The sequence below is a fragment of the Styela clava genome, chromosome 12 (assembly GCF_964204865.1).
Source record: "Styela clava chromosome 12, kaStyClav1.hap1.2, whole genome shotgun sequence".
NCBI lineage: Eukaryota > Metazoa > Chordata > Ascidiacea > Stolidobranchia > Styelidae > Styela > Styela clava.
The window spans coordinates 5,377,195-5,397,296 of NC_135261.1; the positions used below are offsets into that span (position 1 = coordinate 5,377,195).

Genomic DNA, 20,102 nt, shown 5'->3' on the forward strand with positions numbered 1-20,102 from the left:
CTGCCTGTGGAAATCAACTTCAATCTCTATAATTCTGCGTCTGAAAAGCTAATAATAACATTAATTTAACTAGTTCTAGTTTTTAAACTGAAATTCCGCCAATGGCTGGAATTAGTTCAAATTCATTTATAACAAAAACATAAAAAAAATTAAAAAAGCCATGGCATGCCCTGTTAAATTTGTCCTTCCATTGTCGCTCTCATAAACTATATCTTCGTTTCCTGTTGAAAATATCTTTAAGAAATGGCATGGAATAAATGATTATGACAAAACGGATAGCTAAATAAAGATATAGCATGATAGATAAAATAATTCATTTCTAAATATAATATATCAATAATAAACATAAACAGTGGACATAATTATAGAAATATGATTGTCTTCAGAAATTCGTTCACCAACATCAAATAACTATTTATGCAATTTCCGAAGTAGGCTGGAACTGCCATCCTAAACGGGCTGTCAAACACCCATATTTGTATGTTGGGGCACGTATAAAGAAATGCTTGTCACTTAATTTTTGATTAAAAAAAAAGAAGGCAACGACATTCAACCGTAATGTCACATTTTATGCTAATGATTTGAAAATAAAAATGAAAGGACTTCTATCTGACCATCCTATTACCAGAATCTTTGAATATTTTACATCAGAATTGACAAAACCAAAATCGTCTAATTATGATTGCAATGCTGTGTTTACCTCTCCCTCCCAGGGTCCACCACCATTTTCCAGAACCCCCAACCCCCTCCCTACCCCTGTATATGTAAGTGTAATTTGTAATGTTTTTGAAGAAGTTGACGTTGAAGATGAGACAAAACCATGCCGGCCTGGTTTGTCACAAGATTTCTCACGTTGAATAAGCAGTGTTGATAAGAAGACATGGAGTAAGAAAAAGATTTGTGTTATGGCCGCATTGACAACCATAGATAGACTATCTGGTTTTTGTCACAAACTGGTAACAAAATATTGTTAGAATCTTTAATTTAACACACAAATGATATATATATATTGAAATAATATATATATATATAACATATTTTGTATAACAATTCGTCAGGACAGCATTGGTATAATTTAGATATGACAAAAATGTCGATCGCCGTTGCCTTTACGCCCAAGTATTAGACTTTTGCAAATATAAATATTTAAAACTAGAATGATTGAAAGAAAATTTATGAATTATGATTATATATAATATATAATTATATATATAAATTATGAAAATATAAACAATACTGTGTTATGATAAAAACTCCACAACGGAATTTTATAAAATTCGTTAATGCAATATATTTCAATGAAATATATTTCATATTCATCTTGCTATGACGTCAAATGTGGGAATTGTATTGTAAAGTAATAACCACAATTGCTTTGATTTGTAATTAAGAATCTGTTTGCAATCATCGCACAAACAGTTAATTTTTGATGGGTCGACCCATGTTAAAGCTTTGAATATAATCCGTTTGTATGCATACAGGATCAATGTACGTATGTCACCGAGTAGAATAAAACAGTCTCTTTTTATATTTGAAGTCTTTTTCACTTAAGTGTTGTTCAATGCATTTCATTCATGAGCCAATCTTAGTTATCTTTGATGAAACTCACATTTATATTTGAATACTTGATGTATTTGAAACTTTTATTTTTTTTCTGTGCACAGTGAATGTCGTCAAGATTCCATTTCCATAAGTGAGGAAACCTGAAAAATTATATATATTCAAATAATCATGACGCCGAAGGTATGGAATTCTCTTAGGAATCGTAGTAGCATTACGAATAACTAATAATAAGCGAAAAAATAGTCTTAGCTTATAAATTGATAACCTTCGATCGCATCTGTGTTTCTTTTGGAGTAAAAATATACAATGGGTAGGGCTGAGCATTTCGTATCTAATAGTAAATTATTCGAACGGTGAGAAAAAAATTTCAAATTGCTGCCATCTTTTTTCCTTCCTTTCTTTTATTCAAGCCATGTTTTTTCGAAGCAATTCAGATCGGACTATTTTGCTGTAGTCTAATATTGATGAAATTTTTATCATGTGTGAACGCTCAACAATCTGTCTAAGACTCAGGCCTGCCCAACGTTTTTCGTCTCGCGGGCCACTTTTACGTTACAAAATTCGTTGCGGGCCGCAAACGTTTGTACAAGACATTAATACCAGCTAATTCCTGATTTCGGTGGAGGTAAATTTACATAATAAATGAAAGGCAAGTTAACGAACTTAAAATCAATCAATTTAATAATTGCTTTCTTGTTACTGAGTAGGTACTGGCAAATTATTCGATTATCAAGTCTAATATTAGAATAGCAGGCTACTATTCGAATATCTGGTAACAGGGGGCGTGAACATGAAATTTGCGGTTTTTTGACGACCACACAAGAAAACACACATCACGTCGAAATTGAGTGTTATATTTGCGTTATAGTGTTGTTATTCATTCATTTTCTGTTAGCTGTGAAACTGCCTCAATGTTTAAATTAGCAAAATGTGCGCCAATGTCGCGGGAATATCAAGTTTAAGTGGGTCGTTTCGTAAAATTTGAAACACCATTACTGAAGTAACATTACAAAGATTTCTGGACGAATAGCGTATATATACTGATTTGTGACCAATAGGCAGCAATGCAATTAAGTCAGTTTCATCAGCATTATTGACGGACACGCAGTGACGACATTTCCGAAATCTTATTTAGCGCAAACATTAGATAAAAAAAATACGAACATAAAAGGACAACGAGTCCCGGGGCTAGTACCAAAGATATTGTTGACTTTTTATTTTACGTTGGCGATAAATACGATCAAATCAGACAGGAAGGAAAACAATCAGAATGAAATTAATTTGCAAATTTAGGTTCTAAATTAATTCCTGTACTTCCGCTCAGCGTTCGTCCTCAATAATCGCACAATATCTTTCGAGTCTGTCGAACAGAATGCACAATTCTGCGAGAAATAAAAAAACTGACGTCGATGTCCACCATGGTGCAAGCCTTGACACATACGTAATAATAAGAACCGCCATTTGAATGTAGATAGATAGCAGGAATGATCACGCGAAAAACGCGAAACATACTTGAGCCTATATACTGAAATATAACTTGGTAAAAACATAAGAGGGTGGGCCGCGCGAGAAACATTGTGTTATTGGTAGGATAACTTGCAAGCGAGAAATATGTATTAGCCCATGACTGATGTGTATTAGCCTATTATTGCATCACAATATCGGGACTCTTGCCGAAGGTGGTTACTCCCACCCGTCATTTTCTCCCCACCGATCTTTCTTCACCGAATCACCCTTTCGCGGAGAAGATGGGGTAGAAAGAAAAGGGAGAGATAGAGAGACTTCGCGTCTAACGTTAGTAGCTCTTTATACCTCGCTTGACAAATTTTTAATAAATGATCACCAATGGTAATATTAGGGGTAAATCTAGAAATTGTGTTTGGTAAATGAGTAAATAATACAAAAAAGGTTAAGAACCACTAGTTTAAACCATTAGCGAATTCATCGGTAACAGAGAGACAACTGCTAAGCACATCTGTCGCAAACAAAACTTCCATGTAATCAACCACCCCTGTCAGTTGCGCAGCGTACTTCTTCGCGTAAAAGGCATAGCCGTGCGCATTTGTGTAAAACCTTTCACCTAACCAGACAATGACTGATACATACAGGTATCGATATTAGTTACTACCAACGATTAACGACGTTTTCATATATTACAATAACGCCAATAGGAATGATAACACCGAAGAATATTTTTTTGCGATGATACACGAAATGCTTGATGATATTCAAAAAAAAAATACGTGAATTTGAAAATAAAGGAATGATTGTCGTGGAAAGTGCGTCGCGAAATAACAATCCATTTTATAAATAAATTTTATTCGACCGCATCAACCTGAAATTTTGGAAATTTATGTTGAATTTATTTATGTTGTTGAAGTACGCATTATCATATATCTTGTCGCGATATATATTCCTTCATGTGCACAAGTCTCACATGTAGCGCCGGTTAGTCATGACATGTAAAACTCCCCTATTTGTTTTTTCCAATTGCAATGAAATAAAATTCGTTTTCCGTGCATCATTGCTCGTATTTTTAATAGTAATTGCGTCAACAAACAGGAAATTCCTTATTATAAACGCAATTTAAATTCAGTCGGAAATAAATTGCGCCAAGGATGCCATACAGAAAAAAAAAGAATTTAGTCGCGAGAGTTACATTAGATCACTGTAAAACGACGTCAAGGTAGATCAAACAAATTTAAAAATAAAACAAAACAGGGGTGAAGACTGAAAGTAACGATAATTATCCCACATTTTAAACTACGTACGATTGGCAGCATTTTACTAGCAGTTTCATGCATGACCCGCGTATTAAAGTTGATTATCGAAAATTAAAAGTTGGATTGGCTCTTCCGAGAGACCATACGTGGTATTTAACACGTACAAGCTATATCCAGAAAATAAATGACAAGTCATATCCTTCCAATGTACTTTTAATTAGCTCCTTAGTGATCCCTCTCTTTCTTGACCAAGTAATGTTTCAAAAATTTAAACTTTTCACTCAGCCACGCTTGACGGTTGCTGTTTATTAAAGTCATCTTGTCTTAAGACCAAGCAGAAATGCTTTATTGCCGAATTATTTAATCACTATTTAAAATCAACATTCAGGATTAACACCTTCGCAGATTTGCGAGATTTATCTATAAAAGATTACAGACACCATAGAAAAGTATATTGAAGTTGATTATCATCTCTATTAAATATCTGCATTCCGGTATTGATAATAATATTACTTTTCGCTTGAAATTGGCGAGGTAAATTTATAAATGTTGATAGGTGATATCAAGTCAACGCAAATGTTAATTTGGGTTTTAAAATTACAGCTGTTGCGGATGTGAGCGCACGGGTAAACGCCAAATATAGAACTTCGCTCTCCGTCGATCGACAAGAAGTCATAATTGCGAAAAAAAAAGTGTGGGAATATAGATTGCCAAATACAGCATATAGACGCCAAAACGATTGAGATGACAAAAACAATTGGCGATCATAACAAAATAAACCAAAAAAAGGCTTTATTGCCGATTTTTAATGTTTCGACCTACGTTTTAGACTCCTGTTGTGTATAAAAAATATTTGTTATTCGACTATCCGGTATTCATTAGAAATAACCAATTGAAAAAAAAATATATTTATTTTATCCAACCCTACTCGAATATCAATTATAGATGTAGTTGCGTTCGATCGCAAAATTCGGGGGAACGCCATGTGCATTTGCGGATAAAATGAATTGGCTGTTAATACGACATACGTGTTTTGTGAGTTTGCTGATTTTGCAAATCTGTGAGATGCTGCTAAAAGTTGCTTCTAATTCAAAAAAATAATGGTCCTTACTAAACAAAATATCAGAACTTTCTGAATGGCTCCAAGAAGTTAGAAGTACACTACGAAGATAACAAAGACCTGTCGAACCAGCACTAGAAAATCACGCACTATGGTCACAATTAATCGATGTCCTTGGTAGTCACATGACCAATCTCGTTCAAAAAAACGCACTGCGTAATATTCCAACATCTGGTTTCAAAGACACCGCTGAGCGTTTTTGCCGGAGAAAGCGGGCTTGTATAATAATCACACTATAAAATCTTTTTTGCAATTAATGCGAAAGCTTTCTCTCCTGCATGCACCACATCGGTTAGAATTCCAGCAAATATCGTTATGTAATGCAAAATTGGGTTACAAAAGTAATAGTACGCAACTTATTTGTCAATCTCGCAGGTAAATATTTGTCAACTGTGAATTTTTGCCCTTCAAAATTGAAAAAAGGTGCTATTTCGCAAGCAAATTCGCAATTTTCGCGAAAAAAAAGTGCGCTAATAGTAAACACTGGTGGATATCTATTTCAAAAACAAATTTCTACAAATATAAGTTGCTAGAACAACTTTTAAGGTATTCTCTAATTCCTCAAATTTTCACTGAAAGCTGCTTCAAAAATTAATTAAAACATCTTTTATTTAATTTTTCTTACAAAAATGATCAATTATTTTCTGTTCGATTAATGTAAAATTGATATGTAAAATTCTGCGATTTTATCTGTAATAAGAGGGCATTGTTTCTTTGAACAAAATATTTTCAAATTTCTAAGGTGACCTTTCTGAGTTTATTTTTCGAAAATAATTTTTCATCTCTCTTATATGTCTATTTTTCAAAAGTATACAGGCTTTCAAAATAGTACGGGTTTGTGATATCAGTCTAAAACTTGTTTTCTTGTATTATTTCGTTGATAACTTTATACAGTATTAACATTTGAAATCGTTTTGGACACGGAGTGCCAATATACACATAGATTATTCGCGAAAAAAGCTATGTTACACAACTTGTCACATATTCTCAAATTATCCAATCCCAATTTTTTTTGTACGCTGCTCCTAAAATTTCGATAAATATATTTTCAAATTTGTCATTTTACGATGCTTCAATATTTGTAAAAAAACTTTTATTGATATTGTTTACTCGATGTACCATGTTTGCCTTTTATTGACAAAAGTAGAAAAATTAGAACAGAGAATATTTAAATTATAAATAAGAATACTTCTAACAGTTTCAAGTTAACTTTCCTCGAATATTGCTATTTTATATTATGCGCTTCTTCAAAGTTGAAAACTGTTTTTTCTACATTCAAGCGTAAGCTAATTCAAATATATGCATCAACACCTGAAATTTTTTACAGCATACAATGTCAATGAAGACTTGAGTTTTATTTATTTATTACAGGCTTACATGTCTAGTTAATGGTTGGGCGTTAATTTGTAACTGATTATATACGGATTTAACGTTTCATTATGCACTAACTACTACATAACGCGACATTTTGAAATAACATATATATAAATTATATGTCTAACCTGCATCATTCAAAAATCCCAAATGTTTCTGAGTCGCAGAGTTTAATTTAATATATAAATTTTATAAGCTTCGTTAAATTCAAATTCACAGATTCAAAAGATTTCATCACTTACTTGACTCTTTGGATAGGCTCCCAGCTCACTTGGTGATGCAATGCCAGACCTTTGGCATTGTCGCATTTTTTAATGCAATGATAAATTACCTCGCCAACTTTCAAGCAGTGTTTTCAGAAAGCTGAAAATAAATGTAATATGTGACATTATGTGGTGTAAGCCAATTGCTTCTAATTTCGATTTGCATACAATGCAATTGGGCTAACTATGTCACCATCAAGTTTTGAGGGTATATTTCACAGAGAATGCTGCTCGGCAGTGGTACAGAAAAGAGAATCTCAATGTAAAATTATCTGAATTAGAATCTTGTAGTTGATTTCAGAATTTAATTTTAGGATATCAACTTTGCTACTTGCTCGTAACAACATTTCTAGCAATGATTGGATTAGTTGACAACCTATTTGAGATAGTTTCATGAAATATACAGATTTTTGATATTTTCGTAATCTTTTATAAAACTCACGCAAATTATAATTTATTTGTATTGGAAAATGGCGAACGATGAAGTAAAAGAACGTAAAATGTGTCACAGCAGAATGGTGGTGAAGATTTCAACCATTTGCAAAGACGCTATATATCAAACATTTTAACAGTTTTTCAAATTTTTCTAATTTTCATTGTTTGCCACTTTAAAAATGGAAAAATTAAATATTTTTTATTCAAACGAATGATACATTTTTAGGATTACATTTGTTCCTTATAAAGTTATAAGTATACATATTCACATTTTGCACTAATAGTTAGTTGACAACAGTAGCAATGAAATATGATCACGTGGAATGACAACATAAAATGTCAATGAGAAATTCTAACAATAGCGAGATGAATTTACTCATTTAAATTGTAACACATATATAACCTTATAACACAATTCAGAAATTTTATTTTTGCAAGTTCCTAAAATTTTAAAATAACTACAAAATTCAATATATTCAACTATATACAATATGTATAGTTCCCGATGCATTGATCAATTGACATATAGTATCAACATTTGACATCGTTTTCAATACAGAATGTCGATGCAGTCTTCGAAAACTTGCGACAAAGATAGATTTTGCAACTTTTTAGCGTTTCTTAAGTTTTGGTTGTACGCCGTATATAAATGGGGAAAACTTGTTTGATTTTTTTAAAAATATTTCTATTTTAAAATAAAATTTTAAGATAATATTTTTTCCTAATTTCTAATAAAATCATGAGATAACTAGAATTTATCTAGGAACACCCGAAATCTTTCACAGCATGCAATGACAATGAAGACTGGGAACATTTGCAAAAGAGCTGAAGTTCCCATTTTTTTCGAATTTTCGATAATTCGTTGAAAAGTACGACTTTGTATATGAAGCATTAACATATAAACTCATTTTTACCATACAATACCTATATAAAGCTAGTTTTTTTTTATCAAGTTTGTAAAAAAATTAGATATTTTTTTAATTTTTTCAAAATCGTTTAGAATAGAATGACAATAAAGACTTAGGATAGACCTTGTATGTAAAAACACTGGATTTAAAAACTTCACAAATATTTTGATTCCAATTGTACGCTTTTCAAGTGTGTAAAATATATAATTTTAAATTTTTTTAAAGTAAATATTTACACTTTCAAGTAAATCATCATAAGTTAAAACTTCAAAAATGAGATTTAAATTTCTCTTTTTTATATTTTTCACAAAATAATTGACATCTGAAAACAATTATCAATTTATCACTTATGTTAAAATATTAGATAAATCTGTAACCTTTTAAAAAACTTTAAGTAGAAGTGATCAGTTTTAGTTGCATATATAAATAGAAACTGTAAATTATGAGATCCAATTCAAGAGATGCTTTTCTGAGGAAGTCTGCCTTTGGTCGGACCAAAGGTTACTGAAATACATTTGTGTTAAGGTGCAGCAGGATACTCATACGGATCCACTCGCATACAGGAATAGAGGAGGAATAGGAGTTAGATTTGCGCAACACAATTCAAAGTTCCAAAGTAAAGTATGGCACTTTTTTGAAATTCAACAATGGCGACAAATTTGAACATCGATCGCCAAACTTCGTATACTCGCCGGCCAATATATACATTTACCACGTGCGGGACAAAATAATTTCCACTTGCGACAATTGCAACAATAAACTTCAAATTATTGTGCGCTCGCACCTATATATATTCTATCAAACAATACACTATTTTTATTTACTTTCAATTAATGTTTGAGATGACGTTTCGTTTATTTGACATGGTCGAAGCGTTGAAATCAAATGGCAACTAGGTTGCCCCGCACTACGTCGTCCAAATGACAATCTGACAAGCGAGTTCGCAATTTATTCTTAGTGTAATGCATTTTAGATAGAGCTGCTCATATTAATATGTATTTCTGACGTGCACATTGCACGTTTTCACGATGGCATAGATGAGCAGTGGCGCAGCAGAAGAAACAATTTCCCTCCAAGCACGGCCCTCGTCACAAATTTCCCTTCGTGCCCGGACGTTTCCCATAATTTTAAAATGCAAAATGAACTCCACGTATGAGTACAACAATAATCAAGTAAACCACATATCACTAACGCTACTAACTACAAAAGCGCTCTACGGCAGCACTTGTTACCAGGGAAAAAATATATCCGTTTTGAGACGATAATAAATTTATAACAAATTTGTTTTATGCATTAAAAGTCGGGACATTCGAAGGTCACAAAAATTAGTTCCCGGGCTGCAATTTCAACCTTTGAATTAGAACGTTAAAATTGGGATGGCAATTAACACTATTCTCGAACGCTCGATTTAACAACTAAAACAAGTGACATTAGTTTTCTTGGCTACTCAGTGATTACGCTGGCTGACAAATAAGTAGCAAATTTTCTAGGTTCCATTACATGAACCCACGTACATCTGAACCCACGACAATTGCACCTGCATACTATTGCACCTATGGAAATTTTTTTGTTTCACGGATATTTGAACCCATTCTAACCCATGGGGTTTAGCACCCGCATATAGATTGAGCCCGCGGATATACACATGGGGTCAAATGTACGGTCACCAATTTTCTCGCAGAAAACAACTGCGCGGTCCGACGTCGGAACTAGGTCCAGCGGTTGGAAAGCACTGCTCTACACGACTTTTTGAAATATTATATATATGTGTGTGTTTACCCTGCATCTTCAAATATACACAACCTATTCTGGGTTAAATATGATATACCAATTTTTGCGCTTCAGAATTATGTGTAGCATTACGGAGGTAACCTTATTTTGATCGCCTACTTTACATCAAGTTATGTAAAGGACTGAAACCTATGGGCAGGGGATGTATTCTCTTGGGTTAACACAACACAAACGGTCCCCAAACTCGTAATAAAACTAAAATAGAAAAAATCGAAATAAAATTATTAACTAACACTAACCTTGCACACATACTACGGGATTACTAATATTTTATACCTAATTAGATTTATATTAAAAACTTCCGAAGATTTTCATTACACACTTAGATCTTTACAAACAAAAAAACGCTTCAATAGGCTTACAGTAAACATAAATAAAGATAGCTATCACTAATTTTTTTCCGTTTATTTTCAAATACGTCGCAGGTTTTTCAAAAAATTAAAAACATTCATGATTCTGGCTAATAAATTATTTACTAGTGTGTTATATTTCGCTTTATTCCGCAAGTGTGAAGTCCTCTAAACATTAGTCGTCAGATGTCAGTCTCGACTTCAAATTGCACAAATTACAAATATCACCATATTATTGACCTACTCAAACTGAAAGTATTTATATAACAGAACATAACATAGGTACACGCTCTTACACCAGTATTGCATAATTTACCCATTAAGCAAATAGTAAGTTAACAAGGTCAAGGAAAGGCTTGGTCAAAAAACTGCTTTCAGTGAGAAAAAAAACAATCAGATTTAACGCGACGGCTACCTTTGCTTTTTGGCAACCAGATCTTCGATGTCTGGTGAAATAACATAGAACTCGGAGGTATAGGTTCCGGTTGAAATATGGGCTAACCGATAACAAGAGAGCTATGCTGAAATATATAGACACGGCGAGTAAATCGAAATATTTTATTATCAATTCCCTGGAAATCTTGCGCGGTAACTTACCAGTACCTGTAGGCCTATCAGGTTAACAACAACGGTACAGCAACATACCAAGCCTATCCAGTAGGAATGTTACAAAACGCGCATTTTCTTGCCAAAACATGTAGGCTACATATCACATCTTCAAGATACCGTTACGCTTTTAAAAACAACTGCTGATTGCCCGCGGAAGCTTGTGTTTATATCAAACCTTGATATAATTCAGACTCAATACAGGGCTATAATCTCATTATTGAATTTTTCTTACAGTGCAAATATTTCCTACCGTGTGGAGCTTTTAAATTTAACTTTCGAACGTGTTACGAATTAATGATCCTCCTAATGACATCTATCAGATCTTTGGTACCACGCGTTTTTTCCCAACTTGAAACTTAGCAATTTATATGAAACATATTTAATTAGAACTTGTTAATTTAACCGGAACGAATCACTGTGGAGCTAACATTCCAACGCTGAATTTGCGACAATCCGCAGGCCGTCTCGATAACCGTTGCCAGAACAGCTTTCTGCAAAAGTCTCGACATTGTGATACAATAATGGGCTAATACACATCATATCCAATAATAGGCTACAAATACATATTTCCCGCAAGTTAGCCTATCAATAACACAATGTTGCTAACATCAAAACATGTGAATAGATGCGTTTTTTTTTTATTTCAAATCTTTTTTTCAAACTAACGAAATTTACCCCTGAGAATGACAAAACTCTACCCCAGGTTAAGAACTGCTGGATTAAACAAAATAAAGTGCTACTAAGAATAATGAAGATTTTGCTATCAAGTGAAGAAGGAAATACAGATATCATACCGTGTTTCCCTCTTATTTAGGGTGACCATATTTGCGAACCCTAAATGAAGGATGCTTTGTTTGGTAGAACCATATTTTTCCAGTGCCTGTGATATACATTACACATTGTACTAAATTCTCTAGGATTAAGTATACTTAGTATAGTATATGAAATAATGCATTTTTGTCTTATCAACGTGCAATAGTAAGTAATTGGTTTGGCTAGTTTTATAAAGCTAGTTTGGCAGATAAATATATAAAAACGGAACGGAATTTCATTCCAGTTTCTTATCGCTGGGGTGTAATCGAGTATGGCTCAGAGTTGAGGCAAATACCGCGAATACAATACCTCGAGGAAAGTCTATTTTAACATCAGTATTCTAATGATCCTGGATCAGAATGAAAAGCTAAATAAATTGGAAATATCAGGTCTAAATTTATCCGATACATATACAAATACCAATACAAAAAAATGGCTGATATTGTCGATAACGATACCCCATAACGATACATTGGTACATCTTTAGTCAGAATCCTGTTTCTACACTCATGGGTGGGGACGAAAATGGCTCAGAATTAAGGAGGCAACAGATACCACGAACATGATAACTCCACGCAAAAAAATAAATTTCAACATCCATATTTAACTTCCTTTTAAATGCTTCTGGATCAGATAAAAAACCCAAATGAATCAGAAATATTGGTTCTACATTTAGCCCATACCGATATAAATATTTTCTTATTGCTGATATCCAATATATCTCTAGAATTTAACGCTTATGAATATTAATGGGACGATTACTATGACTGCTAACAAGGTGGGAAGGGGGATATATACACACTATGTGGGATTTACGGTTATATTGATACACTTGGAAAATTGGATGTATATGATTTATATAGTAACGTTTTTATAAATTTAATTTTATTTTAATGACGATACGGAAAGTACGACTATGGGAGATTTACGGTTTATGTATTATAAACACACTTGGTTGGATCGACTCATGTACGTAATATCGTCATTGAAAATTTCGTGTGTTTCTAGTTTGGAACACTTATGAACATAAACGGCGTACACTGATCATTACCAGGGATTGTAGACTATGGTAGATTCACGGATACATTGATACGCTTTGTTTGTCGGATTCACTCATCTAATATTGTACCCGGGATCGCGTGATCTACCATTTGGGGTAAAAACGGTTTCGATTAAGCCAAAATGCTATGCAGATTTATTACGGAAAATGATATCAATGAGGAAGGGAATTCTGATATAAAACGGAAAATATTGCCACGCCAGTATCTGTAATCTGTGATCTAGATTCTAGACTCTAGAATCCAGAGTCTAGATAGAGCAAGAATTTTGAAACTTTTGGTGTTATAGAACCTGTGAAGATATTGACTATCATTCACAGAGCCCCACAATAAATTTTTAGGAATAAAAAATTAAGAAAAACACCACTATTTGTGGTTCTGAAAAATTTAAATTACTTTATTTAACGACTCAGATGCATTTGCTGATACATATTTAAAAATATTCAGTATTTTAAAAAATGGACAAATAGCTTGTGGAGCCCCATGGCTTTGTATAGGGAACTTAGAGAACCTATGATATAGACCAATGGTCAGCAAACATTTATCGTTCGCGGGCCAAAACTAAAGGTTGCAGTCATTGGCTGGCCGCACATATTTTTAGAAAGTTGAAAATCGAAGGAATGGCCAACGTATCACATTTTTCACACAGATTTCAGCTAAATTTTAAGCAGTGCGCGAAGACTGATCATTTGAACATTATTTTCTGCGTCATTAAACCATTTGCACTCGGCATCAACTTTATTTACGTTCTGTTGCCATTGTCGAATTATAATCAATTATAATCCCAATAAACGAGTGGTTGTGAAATAAATACTTGTTAGTATTGTTAGGCTGTTTTGTTAATATAATTCAGTGAAGCGTGGCGGGCCGTAGTTTGCCGACCCCTGATATAGAATATAAAGGACTTTATATACAGATCGTAGGAGATTTATGGCTATATGAATACACTCTACGTTGTATCTAATGAATATAGTATCGTTTTTAGTTTGGAACACGAATGACATGGTTATATATTACCGCAAGTTGTACGACTACGGGAGATTTACTGTAATACCAATACGAATATACTTCGTTATTGAAAATCTAGTCCGAGTCAGGAACACTTATGAAAATGAACAGTATGGTAAACTGATTATTATGGAGGAATTTGCACTAACATACGCTTTGTCGGATTCACTTACCGGTATATAATATGGTACTCTGATTGATCTACAATTTGTGGCTCATTAGATTTAACCGAATTGCTCCTAACGGGGCATGGTCATTGGACATACATTAAAGAAAATTTTACTATTTGTGCTAATCACAACGTCTCTCGCGATTACCTGTTTCGATAAAGCATCCCTCTATAACAGGCGTCTTCAATACCTCAAAAGTCAAACAGGAAAAGTGATTTATAACACCAAAAACTACATATATTACTTATTTAGAAGAATGTGTTAGTGTATTATATTGTACCTTATTATGCAATTTGCAAGTGAACCCTTTACTTCCATTTCTTCTCGCTATTTCCACCTAAAAATATAAGGCAATTTGAAAAAAATACTGCTTCACTAACAAATTTGGTGATTGACGAATACTAAGGAATTAAAGTTCGCAATGTTTTATGGAATATATGACAAATCATTTCCAGTCAATAATGTGTAGAATCGTCACATTTGTTTATGGAAATCAATGGATATCTAAAATTCAAATAAAATATTTAAATATTGTTCACCTGTATCGTAGATCTCCTCAATTTCGTCTATTTCATTTTAACTTCATATTTCATGCTTCTGCATCTAAAAAGCAAAGATATTAATATTAAGCTTTCGCATAACACTATGATTTCTGCCTGATAGTACTAAACTAAATCTATATACAATAGATAAAATATCGCAAAGTTAGAAAAAACCTTGGCATTTGGCCTTGGCTATATACTTGAGGTTCGTCTTATGCTTAAGAAAGATATGTATTAGATTTATATTAAGCTTGTCATGTATAGATAGCGTAAAGACGTACTTCCAGTATCGCGTTTAAATTGTTTTCGTTGCGTTGTTTTGGTATTGATATAGTCATACATAGGCAAAGTACGACTCGCGGACCCAATCCGACCGTTGTTTAATTCAATCTGGCCCATATGATACTGCCACAACCAAACTGAAACTAATTTTTGATGTTTTAGATAAAAATAACTTTTCAAGGAATTTGTTAAGATTGCGGGTGAATTTAGTTTTGGTACGAGGCTTATTGTACAAAACTAAAAGAATTGCGTTTGAGACTGGTAGGTCACGTGCGCAACGACGCGATCAGCTAGGCTAGAGCTACTCAACTATTTTTACCGAAGATCCGCGTACAAAACTTTAAAAATATCTGGGTCAGGTCTTTTCAGAAATTATATTTCCACATCTTTAAACGCCACCTTTTTTGGCCGACTGATGGTTATTCGCTAATCAATATTGTTTATTATGGTGTTATATTTCTTTTCATATTATATTCAAATCTATAAATGAAACTTCAAAAGTGGGGCAGGCTAATGATCCGAAATAGAGAATTAGGCATGGTCCAAATTGAATACCCGAAAGATCCGGATTTGGGGACTGTCCGTATTAGCCAAGTGAATATCCCCATGCCCATAGCTTTCAGCGTACTCCCGTAGTATGTGAACCAAGATGGCGGACACCGGAACGTACATGAATACCAGTTAAGGTTGGGTTAAACCATAATTTGGCTAGCCCCCAAACTTATAATAGAAGTATAATAAGAAAAATTGGAACAAGTTATGGCCTAATCATAACCGGGTACACATCCTACGTTCCGATGTCCGCCATATTGGTTTGCATACTACAGAAGTACCGGTTTAAGTCTCTTTACACAACTTGATATAAAATAGGCAACAACATTGGTTACACACACTTCTGGAGCGCCCGCATGGATAACGGGAGACTATCAATTTTATTTGTAATAATCGGACCTAGATAAGCCGCGAGATTGATCAACTTTGTTTCTCCGCTACTCATGAATGGAACTTTGGTAGGGTTAGATTTGTATTTCATTAAAAAAAACGAGATGAGTTTGCGATTTCAACTCGTGAGACTTATAAATCACAAAACACTAACTTATTCCTGTGATCCGATTTATTTTTATGTATTGGGTTACAAATTCCAATTTTTTTACTATCGATAGAGGAAAATAATATAACATCAGTAAAAGCATGGGTTATCAAGTACATTTCACTCACCTGAATATTGCTCCGAAGGCAACAAGAAAATCCATTGATCATCCTACGACAAAATTTATCGGCACACTGTTGTGACTGAAGCGATGTCGCTCGTGGATTCCGCGCGAAATATTTGACGAAAACGCCAAGTAATCTTTTGTAATCAAATAATTACTCCGATTACTCCAGGTTAACTCTGAATCGCCACGAGCCTCTTAATTTACTTAATTTACCGAATGTGAATGGTAGTCGGTATTTGCTCCACACTAATTGTAACCATCATAATTTCTAGCTTCCAGTAAATTATCCGCCAAACAAAAAAGTTCGAGGCATAGTACCACAGCCTTAATCTCGATTCTATGCGAGGTATCTAAAATTGACTTGTCAATACGACTGCAGACCGATGACAACAACTGATAATGTTTAGATTCAGAGTCAATCTCTTACAAACAATCGCACAATAAACCCGTTCTGACTGCATTGAAAAACGTTGCTAATGTTAGCCCGGTAGAGTAGCAATGCATTAAGTGGCTAGAATAAAGCCTTAAAATACTTTTGATCGTTTCGTTTGGTGAAAATCGATCATGATACAGGGACTACCGTACGAGACAACCCTCAAGTACACGACATCTTGGCGGTTTGAAATCGTCGTACCCGAGTATATATGTGAATATGAAAGCGTTTTCGAAATATCTTGAAAATTTGCCTGTTATCCCCTTTTCCCGGGAAAATATAACCTTTTATGATACATTTTATTTTCTGGATGTTTGACGCAGCTATGACATCGAGCGCACATTATCTAACCTCCGGCGCGGTGAGTGGCGCATGCCGGTAAGCTTCAGGACAACGCTTACCATCGCACCTCAGATTATCCTCCATGGGGTCGTGGGTTCAATTCCCACCAGGGATTGTTATGTTCCAAATGTTTGTTGGATTCCGTAGGGCAATAATTGCAAGTCAATGGCGAGCCGCACATATTTTTAGAGAATTGGAAATCGAACGGATGATACTTTTTATAATAAAAATCAAGCAGTGATACATCTCTCAAATAAAATATAGATATAGTTCCTCATTGCATTTCAAAATATCTCATTCGAATATTTTTGGCGCCATTGAACGTTTTGCATTTAGAATTAACTTTTTTGCGTTCTGTTGCCATTTGTTTAATTATAATTGAATGATTAGCTCATTAAACGAGTAATTGTGAATTATATACTTTTTAGGTTATAATAAAATTTAGTCTATAAATGTCTCACAATGAATTATGTTACGTAAAGAATATAATCGTCAAATCAACTGTTTTTTTTTACTATAATTCAGTGAAGCGTCACGGGCCGGATTATATTACTCGCGGGCCGTAGGTTGCCTACCCCTGTCGTAGGGTGTCGGTTACATGGATGATGGTCTCTCGGAAAAAAATATGCACCTTAGGGTATACTCAATAAATGTCAGTACGTGAGCTATTGTTTGTAAACCAATTATTCAAAAAACGTTCTGTATTATAAAACATTTACATAAAGTCATCAGCTTTATTCAGTCCTCAACGTCCATCACTTCATAACTGTAACCAAGTCTAAGACATGACCAGGGCTGCCACTATTGTCTGAATAAAAACATCTAGTTTGACCTCAAAAATCATCTAAGATCATCTAGATTGGAAAACAAAATATCAAAAAACAAAATCATCTAGTTACCAAAGTTAATAAAACAAAACAAAACAAGAGCCTGGTCATTACGATTATTTAGATGTTAGGTTTACGTATCTTATTCCGGATAGTTTTTATATTCCTCAGTGTATTCCGTACATGAAAGCCTTTTCAGTCAATGTCATGAAATCTGCCCCACTAAAACAACACCTAGCTAGCATGATAAGTAAAAACCGGTATTTTTTGAGGCAAGATTGTCCTTTCTAATAAGTCAAAAACTGGACAATTCCGGCACCATTTGACAGACTAACAACACTGCTGTACATGTTTCTTTTGCCATTGCTTTGTATGTGGTAAAAGCCTAAAGGCACATACGATTGGAGTATTCATCCTGGAAGCTTTTTATGACTGAAATCCCCCTGCTCTGTTCTTGCTCCCCTCATCATCCATCTCCACACCACCCTCTTTCACTCTCCCACTTCTAACTGCTTCCACAAACTCTATCCCCTAACACACTCCCAACCGCATCCCTGCCGCATATGTTCTCCACTCCCCCTAAAAACTTGGATACCGCGAAAGCTAGAATAGAAAAAGAGGCAATCGGATATGGTGTATGACGAAAAAGAAAAAGGAAAACCCGAAAACGACATAAGGACCTACACTCGATCAAAGATTATACCAACCCGCCATCTTAAAACGCATTTGCGTCAACGCAGCACGTTGTTGGAAGAGAATCAGGGACATTCATAACCTTTGACCTGTTGCGATTTGATGCAAATAGAGCAAAAGACTGCGATTTCTTGCTTTGAACGCTGACGCGCTAGGTCTGGCTTGCAATGTGTCTTATAAATACTGGAATGTCACTGTGTTTCGTAGCGGGAACTATATTAAATAGTATATTAAATATATACTATTTAAAAAAACGAAATGTATTCTGAGCCATTATGTCATTTGAGTAAAATAACGCGTTGAAATGGTTGGTATGATTGCTTATGAATACAAGTGCAGATGGTAGCAGCTCAAAAAGTATGCAAAAGTGAAATAAAGTTATCGTATTTACTTCTGCAAATGTTATAAAGTAAGATTGGTTATATCAGTGATCATTAATAATGGCAGACTTATGTTGTAAAAGAATATAACATTTTTTCAGATGTTCACGATTTGAATACCGATAATTACAACAGAATGTATGCTCGAGCTCATACAACAGTCATCATAGTTGCTGCATATTTGTACATGGATCATATGGCTGAAATACAAATCACCTTTCGTAAAAAGACTTGTATCTGAATGCTGGGAATTTCTCATTCCCATTTATAAGAAGTTACGGACAGAAGTTTCATTTCATTGAAATAGCAATCACAAAAGAACACCATATGTAGAAGATCTGTATCTGATTTCAGGGAACCTCTCAGTCCCAATTATGAAAAGTTACAAACGGCAGTTTGTGGTCAAATATATACTTTTGCTATATTGCAAGATGCGGATATATGAACTATTATTACAACAATAATTGTATGCTTCAAAACTTTTGACTTTCAAGTAGAAACATGCAAAATAAACGTATGGCTACCAGACTGAGTTGTTCTTTATCGAGCATAGCATATACATGATGTCTGGCTTGATCGGTGGTCTTGGCTCATTGCCATATTCATAATAGGGATGATGTGATTTTGTAAGGTAGCAAACGGGACCCCCAACTGTCATCTCCGTGGCGCAATGGATAGCCAGAGATTCTGGGTTCTAGTCCCAGCTGAGATGTTTTTTGGGCTTAAAAGGTGGGTCTGTGCTTGCCGAACAATCTGCTATTCTTATTTTATTTAAAATTTGATTTTCTCCAAGTTCGGAGCCCGATTCGCAATCAACATTTGATGACCACTGACTTCGAGATTTGCGCAATTCGCTAGTCGTTAACATAAAACGATGCTCTTGCTTCTCTGAAACGCTCGCTTTTAGAGTTCACGCCAAATTTGACAGATGAGAAAACAACTAATTTATTTTAATATACGTGGAAATTCTCATAGAAAAAACGTCTGGTAGACGATGCGTGTAAAGTAGTAGGAGAAAAGTTTTTAATTACTATCTTTTCAAAACTATCTGGGAATTCAGGAAGAGGAATTTGGTCTCACTAGTCACTAAATTTTCGGGCAACAGAAAACAACGCTTTTATCTCAAGAGCTGCGTTTTTGAAATCAACCGCGCAATTGACCTACAATGCGAAATGTTTGGTTAAATAGTGTCGCTTGATAT

At 34.3% G+C, this 20,102-nt stretch overlaps 1 long non-coding RNA gene across 1 annotated transcript; it reads right to left on the bottom strand.

Annotated features, from left to right (window-relative positions):
* Positions 1-1,255: 1,255 nt before the first annotated feature.
* On the bottom strand, positions 1,256-16,281 carry LOC144430811 (uncharacterized). Its single transcript, XR_013479742.1, has 5 exons — positions 16,228-16,281; positions 14,725-14,788; positions 14,466-14,522; positions 7,023-7,143; positions 1,256-1,703 (listed from the first exon to the last, which is right to left on the bottom strand). It is a non-coding gene; the product is annotated as an uncharacterized LOC144430811 (long non-coding RNA).
* Between the last annotated feature and the right edge of the window lie 3,821 nt (positions 16,282-20,102).